The sequence below is a fragment of the Opisthorchis viverrini genome (genome assembly GCF_000715545.1).
Source record: "Opisthorchis viverrini unplaced genomic scaffold opera_v5_90, whole genome shotgun sequence".
Lineage (NCBI taxonomy): Eukaryota > Metazoa > Platyhelminthes > Trematoda > Opisthorchiida > Opisthorchiidae > Opisthorchis > Opisthorchis viverrini.
In genome coordinates this window covers 616946-625307 of record NW_008751743.1, presented here as the reverse complement: position 1 = coordinate 625307, position 8362 = coordinate 616946, and the positions used below count along the sequence as shown (strand labels likewise).

Here is an 8362-nt window from a genome sequence, read left to right as displayed (position 1 = left end):
ATATATATATATATATATATGACGGGGTGTCCATGAAAGTGTGTAACGGTATGGTTATATTTATACTCTAATTTCGGGAAATCAAGTTTGGCAGACTGGGTTTTTGGAAGAGGTAGCAAGTCATACCCGTCCTTCTGCTGCGATTGTTCTCTGGGCACTTCGTTCTCTTTCTGGCACTTGTTGGGTTTCTTTTTTTTCTGCTGTCGGTCGTCCACAAGTCTACCACTGGTAAGGTGACGGTATAGTCTTTTGCGAAGGGGATTCATTTCCTGTAACTGAGTGTTCAAGCAGAACATAATTTTGACGGAAACTTGGGACTTGTGCTCACTTGACGAGTCCCAAGAAGGACCAAACTGGTTATGGGTTGTTATCCTCAACAGCCTTATTAGTATGTTCTGTACTCCGTAGAACATCCTAAATCAGTGGTTTATGAAGTAAACGCCTGCTCTTATCATGGAACCAGAACTGTTTCTTGATCAGGGAAATTTATCTGTTCTTTTTTCACTCCGCAGAACATTTGTGTATAAAAAATGTATAAAATTGTTCGACGAAACCTTGGTTTATTCACGAGAACATCGTCTCAAACCGTAGGCTGCATGCTTTGCGCAAACGTTCAGCTGGTCCTCTGGAAGAATCACATAAACCTGAATGGAACGGTGGATAGGCGCTGGAAGTTGTGGAGCGTCTTATGTAACTTGGGAGTTGTATGTGTTCTGATTGTAGTGTGACAGATGAGGTCCACGCACGAAAGTTCGGAATAGGATGATGATTGGTACCCTGTACTGTGCCGTCTGACTGGTGACCTAGGTCAGTTGGTTAGAGGATGGGAATTCCGAATCACTTGGGGTTGCGTGTGCTTCTTGTGGATTTTGGCACATTATCAAGATACCCACAAAACAAGCAATCCGTTACCACGCTGTGGGGATATGAGGTTATGCAAATATGAGATTATCGCAAAGTCAATGACCGTACAAGTTTGTATCGGTGTCTACCATGCAGTCTCCGAAGTGTTCCACGGTGTGTCATCAGAAGTGAACGCTGGTAAACCCACAACGCCCACTTGCTTTGACATAACAATCGGAGCTGTTCAGATGAACAGCAATCGGTTTGCTTGCAGATCTAATCAGGGAATGAACCGACCACATTCGAGCTTATGTGATCAACTAATGGAAACGTGGGACCGACGGCCAACAAGATTTTTATGCGTACAGATAAAACCCATGTTTTCCCTTCGCAAATCGAGACTCTGTTGGTGCCTGCTGAAACTTTTTCTTGATCGGTTTGCGGAACACAACACACTTCTGCTGTCTCCCCCCTACATCTAGTTTAAATGTTTCGCGGCTTATCACCTCTCATGTACACGTGTAGTCCATCTTGTTATCCACTCTATGGTGTCCATTGCTGGAATTGGGACAGTAGAGCCATCTGTATCAAGCTGACTTGGTTCTTTGGTGGCTTTGACAGCCAGATCTTGAATATTCACGAGCCCAGCTCATCGTTTCGTAGGAGTCATTTACAATAAACCTAGCAAGTTTATTTGTCGCGCTCGGGATGTTATCGTTGTTCTGGGCCGGTGCGCGACTAATAAACTATGATAAATTTCTCAACCGAATTGTCCCGTTGATTTGTATCAGTCGGATTATTGTCATCAGGACAGAAAAGGTCAAACATCTGACTAGTACGTCTTCTAATTTGGCCACGAGTCAGAAAATAAATCGAAAGGTCAACTGTTTCATCATTTCGGCTCTTTCGGCGGGAGGGGGGGGGAGGGCTTTATCAGATGAGCTACTTATTGTAACTCACTCCCCCCATGTTCAAGACATGATATTCAGGTCCACCCGGCTTCAATGCTGAATGTGTTTAGACGTTAGTTGACATTTGAATTCAATGATGTATTTGATAGTGTGTATCTCTGATCCGTTCTAAACGCTATAAGTCGGTATCCGTTCATAGCTCACCCACAAACTACGAAAGCGGTACATTTTGAGCCCCACTGGGATCAACTGTGGTGTGGAATGGTCTATGGAAGGAGTGTGTGGTAGGAAACATCTGAACTCCTGTTTTATTGTGAGGTCGGTTGTTTGATCCGAAACGGCTAGTTTTTTGCTTTCCTTCAAAGTATTGGTTCTGATTTATGTAGTTTGCGGTTCAGCCCTCATGAGATTTAACCACGATTTTGCGAACCATGCTTGTGGAGACGTCTGTTGGTGTGTTTATATGCACAGTATTAATTGGCGCCTACGCAGTTTTGGAAGTGTAGCTTGTCATTCAATCGGAAAATGTTTGGGACCGATTGGGTAGTCGTCGTTTCAGAGAGGTTTGCTAAACAATAAATCCACCGATTGTTTACCAAACCTCTCTGAAACGATGTAGTTCATCATCTTGATGCTCTCTTTCGCCCCACGGCGTCGGCTGCAGGGAACGTTCGAAGACAGTGACTACGGTAGGTGGGCTCTGCAGTGGAAGTTGTCAACTGACACTTGCCTATTAATTTTGAGAAAGGCAATGCAGTTGATAGCGTGTGGTCTGATTTACCGTATTCATCATGTTACGAAGATGAAGACTTTTCATATAGTAGCTCAAGGGTAAAATAACGGGACCGGTCGTAAGCGATCACCATGAAGTTGCGGTCGTCCTTCAGCCGTCCCACTATGTAATTTTGTCCCGAACTGGAGGTTCTATGAAAATAGCAGACCAACTCATGGTTAACAAAGTTTGGATACCCTTGGGAGGGGGGCGAGATAGCTCAAGTGGTAAGAGCGCGAATTTACTGACCGGGAGGTCTGTGGTTCGAACCCAACCTCTGCCTCTCGACTTCCCCTGTCTGGGCTTGGGCAAGTTGGCAGTATCCCAGCCCTCGTGCTTCCTTCGGACGACATGGTATCTAGGCCCCAGAAAGGTGTTACAGGTGAACGATTTATTTATTTATTTAGGATACCTTTGACGTAGATTACTAACGTTTTCGGTCGCATGAGCAACTTTCAGGATGGAGCGATCAATCCACAGCAGAATTAGTTATGCATTTGGAACCAAGGTCGCCTGGCAGCGAGTGTTCGTAGATTGCGGTATAGTTGTGTATTCGGTGTTTTCGAGTTGAGATAATCCGCATGTGCACATCCCGTTTGGTAGGTCAGGTTAGCTTGGGATTCCGTATGTCCAAAGTTCAGCTCCGTTTTTCAGCTGTAAACCAGGCATTCAATCGACGTTTGTCGAAATTAGGCTGTTGCTTGATGCCCTGTGTCTACCTAATCTATTCAACAGCATCAGGATCACCCTAAGCACAGATTGTCGAAGCTCTGGGATTCTGGTTCATAATTCATCACTCAATAAGGCAGTTCAAACAAACGATGTGAATATGTTCTCAGTTTACCTATTCCGAATCAGAGTTGGTCCACAAATTCAGCACTACCGATAGTTTGCCGGAAACGGATATGACCTATTCGCTAAGGAAGCATTCAGGTGTGTGGGAGCCGTACGCTGACGTTGCGATGTAAAGCCGACAAGGACCGCCTGTTTGCAACTTATCAGTCGTTGAACGTGCACCACTTCGTTTCTCCTAATTAAGTTCGTTTGCAGGGCACTTGACTACGGTCTGTAAACATGCACTGTCAGAACTTTAAGAGTACACTGACCACTTGAGGTTGCCGAACTGAATAGAAATCCCGACGTTCATTTAAGCCTTCAAGAAATTGCGTAGCATGGAGTATCATGGCTTTTGTTGTTTTGTTGATTGTTTCCAGTTAATATGTTTATGCTTCAGCCAAGAACGATAAAGAAGTTTGACTGTGTACCTAAGTATCGTGGAATTACAGAGAGCGGGAGTATCTACTTGAAGTTCTCTTTACTTATTGGCCCTAAATGCCCAGAAAATGTTCTAGTTCACTCAACAATTCCGGATTCAATTTCAACCTTATATTGTTTGAAGTGCTGCAATGCTGATATTTGCTTTTCGTATCGAAGTGCAGTCCAGTTTGGTCATTCTGTATGTGATGTAAAATCGGATACAGTTGGTGAACCGGACTTAACCTCGGTTGCATCACCTCCTGCTAAGCAGTCTATTTGTTCATCAGCTCCATCTTCACAGTGACGTATTACTTCTACATCAGTAGGCCTCGTCCTCTCATGAAAACGTCAAAGACTGATAAAATAACTTATCACACGTACCTTGAGATCAAAATGGAGGCTGAAAAAAGGCTAAGGCGTGAACCACTGATTATTAGAAGGGTCCATCATTTGGAACCACTTGATATTTTGATTTTTCTTTAGGCATTTAAGTCTGTATTTTTAACGGTGAGTCCCAACAAATATTCCATTATTTTAGCGTGAAAGCCCGAGCTGGGTCTCAACAAATCATGTGCTCCAACCCTAAAGCCCTTTCAAGTTGTGGTGTAGTAGTAACAACGAAGGAATAGCCGTCGTTCTCACCAAACGCTTCAGATTGGAGATTCATGTATCCATGAACTGGTCGGTATCAGGTTTCTACATCTACTAAGCGTCGTTCGCATACGATCTATGTATTCTGACTCATTTGTAACAGCCCGCTAGGCATCGCACGATATGGCATGTACTCATTAGGTAGGGGTTGAGCAACATATTGGGCGTTTGAACTATGTAGCATTCAACTCATGGTGGGTTCGTCAGCACTTCGCACTCCCGAGCTTGTTGCGCATCATAGCTCGCGTTTATTTTTTTATTATCGAAAACGGAATAGGTGTTTCTTAGGTTCGCTAACCCCTATTCCAGAGGTCGGGTTTTAATGACGCTCATATTCAGGGGAAATCTGACGATTTTGTCAGCCTTATCTTGTTTTATCTGTCATATCCGTAGGTGGAAAAGTATGGACCTGTTCATGAGGTCCATGTTTTAGGAAGAAATTGCGCTTGGTTCGTTGTCCTTAACGCCGTGTTATTGTGACTTGGAAGATTTCGTAGGTTTTTAGAAGCTCGAAGACAACTTTGAGCCAAATGCGCTACCTTTATACAGCCTATTATGAACATCACACCAGTATCTCGGCACATTACTCAGAAGCCTGAGCTTCCGTCAACTTTATGTTCAACTGTGGACGAACTATACTCGTTTGCAGAGGAACCTGGCTTTAACGGTGGAGATTCAACTGAATCCCTCGTTTGTGCTACACAAATACCGTCCCATAAACGAGCGATTCAAATGGAACTCAGTTGTGTCTCGACTTCGAAACCGAGTTCGTTTGTAAATAAGTGTACTCCGCAGGTTGTGTACAATTTGGGTTCAGCTGAAACATAACGTTGACGCAGACTTACTACGCCTTCTTGATGAGCCAAAAGAAGGGCAAAGCCGGCCATGGGTTGTCGAAGAGTTTTCAGCACTATTACGAGTAGTGCGTTTCGTCTAGACAGTCTACTGCGATATCTTGAATATCGTAACAACTGAAACATTGGACAAGCTCCTTGAGGAAATTCACTTGGAGGATATTATAAACGAGCATTTCAACTGGGTCTCCCGCTAAAGCCAAGTTTTTTTTCACACTGGGTTAATAGCCAAATACACTGGGTTATTCTGGAAACCCTGAAACCATTCGGTGTTAATCACTCATCTCCGGAAACTTCGCACCCGATATCTTGATATCGTAACAACTGAAACATTGGACAAGCTCCTTGAGGAAATTCACTTGGAGGATATTATAAACGAGCATTTCAACTGGGTCTCCCGCTAAAGCCAAGTTTTTTTTCACACTGGGTTAATAGCCAAATACACTGGGTTATTCTGGAAACCCTGAAACCATTCGGTGTTAATCACTCATCTCCGGAAACTTCGCACCACTAGCATTCTGTCATCCTGAAGATTTTCTCAGTCGACTGTTCTCTGCACTATTTTATACCTCTTACCTATTTTACCTCTCACCTTTCTCTGTCTGTTATTACAGTCATCAAGTGACGTGGCTGTTCGAGTCCAGTTGCCTCGACGCAGCCTCGTTGTCGTGTTTGGACCGGCTCGTTACGTTTGGCACCATTCCATTCGCTCCGTCGATATTCAGTCTAGACGCATTGCCATGACCTTTCGAGAACTGAACAAGCAATTTATCCCGCAAACAAGCAGTTCGGAATCGGAGCAATGTACTGAGGACCAACTAGTAGGTGGAAAGCTCCTGCAGATCGCTCAAACATTTCGGGGGGCCGTTTGCACAGCACATTGATGGGCGTGGTGCAAGAAAGTGTAAATATACTTTTGAACCTACTGCTTACTTCTGTCTCTGAAAAAAGCTGATATTCTGAGTATAGTGTCCGAATTCCAAAGTGCTGTTGCAAGACAAATAGGTTGTTTACGAGAGTGGACATCCGTAATGAGAAATCGGGTACAATTGGACGGATTCAGTAATGCGGAGTAGCATAAGCAGTGTGCGTAGGTCAAGTCAGGCGAAATACTTTACAATCCAAATGTCTTATAACTGCAACTCGGTTAGTCAAAAGCATCGTCTCACGGGTGACTACTGGCTTTGAGGAAAAAGAGCCTTTTCCCTGATTAAATTTCCAGCGGTGTTCTGGGTAGAACGGTTAGCATTTACAGTACAGAACAATCAAGAGGCAGTTTACAATGTGTTTGATGTTCACTTTAAGCGTAGCAATATGATTTAGTCACCGGCGTACCTTGGACCGAGCAAGCACGGGAAGCCTACTTTGGGAAAATCAGATGTTGCTTGTGGGCAAAAGTTGAGTGAACTGGAATGCAGTTCCAGTACGACTGGACAACCATTACACTATCAGAGCAAACACCTCAAATTGGTTGTGCCACTGCCTGCCAGAATCACATGTGAAAACGTTCACGCTAATCAGATAATCTGCTCAATAGGGGCCAGACGCTGTCAAACAATACTGACACGTCCTCTGTTTCGGAAGTATCGACCAGTAAGGCAGCCACACAGCAGTCAAGCGAGCTTGTCTCTATCCTATGCTTCACCCATATCCATTATTTCCGATTCAAAATGTGGGTTTGTGCCTTCCCCCCCAATTCCTTTCCGTCTCATCTTTCTACCCTTGATAGCTGCGCACCAGAGTTCCACATCTGATTACAACTGGTCTATCACAACTAATACCCGCACTTCCTTTCCAATATGAGTCTCAAACTAAGGAACTACGACCGTCTGTGCATCCTCTCTCCCCATCACGACGCCCTTTCCTTGGGTTATTCCACCATTTCTACTCACCCGTTTTCATCTGACCCCAGTATCTGTCGCCCGAGTTCCACTACTCCCATTGTATCCAAGGTTATACTGTCCGCTTTTCCAGACAACGCCTTCTAAAGTGCCGCTCATTCGCCTTTTTACTAACGTTTACCAGCGCTTCTTTACCTGGTTACACTAAATTCGCGTTTCGGAAGATTAGTTTCCCGTCTCCAACCTATGACCCGGCTCGATTTCCCTGTCACCTTTACGTTCGAGGTGGGGTCTCCACGTTTCATTTACCCTACTTGCTTCGCTTTAAGGCTGCATCACCAGAAGAGACAATCATCTGATCTACCATCTGTCCCCCTGCTTTGTTCTCTTAAATTTGGAACCCATCTCACTCAAGTTTGAAGCTCCAGCCATTGTGTAATCAAAAGCAACCATACTGAGGTATTCAAATTAGGCCGGCTAGATCGTGTCCCCCCATAGTGTTAATGGTTCTTTTGGCTCTTCTGGCTTTCCTGTCCGGCGAATGTCTTGTCTTTTCTATATCCCGAAAGAAAAAATCATTTCCGTGGCTCGCTAACACGACAATAATCAATCAATCAGCAGCGACACTGGCCCTCGTTTAGTATTAGCAAAAATTCAGATAAGATGAATTCATTTGAACATATTGTACACGATCAAAAAGGGAATAAAAGCAGCTGTACAGTAGCGAATTTCCCTATTTGAGGGACACGGAGTGAAACTTCCTAGCGAGCGAAAGACGTGGTAAAACGTTGGGATCCCATGGCTGTGTAAGCGGCATCTGGAGACTGGTCTACACCATTGAATTTGACTGACCACCCAAATAATTGACCACCTGGAAAAGATAACAACGAAAGAACTGATAATAGTTCTGAACGGGACTAGTTTAGATTGAAGAAGGAAAGGTTACTGTCGCCTGGCACTGACAGGATCTTAAACAGATTAGAGTTTTTGAGTTGAATAGTGATAACAATAACAACCTCATTGAAATTGGAATCAATCTACTACGGTTGGACGACATTTAAAAACACTAGCGTTCGACGGCTAGTAGCGTAAATGAAGAAAGTGGCTACCATCAATTTCATGACTTCCCAAGTGATGAGAGCAGCACTTCGTAGGTGAGTTGTAGACCAAGTTATAATAATATATGAGCTATAATAACATAACATAATAATATAATAATAATGACAATATAAT

At 43.9% G+C, this 8362-nt stretch overlaps 1 protein-coding gene across 1 annotated transcript in view; it reads left to right on the top strand.

Annotated features, from left to right (window-relative positions):
• T265_04931 (hypothetical protein) overlaps window positions 1-6215 on the top strand; it is a gene marked incomplete at both ends in the record, with an annotated part of 9310 nt that extends 3095 nt beyond the window's left edge. Inside the window, one exon of the mRNA XM_009169799.1 lies at window positions 5903-6215. The remainder of the gene's footprint in view (window positions 1-5902) is intronic.
• Between the last annotated feature and the right edge of the window lie 2147 nt (window positions 6216-8362).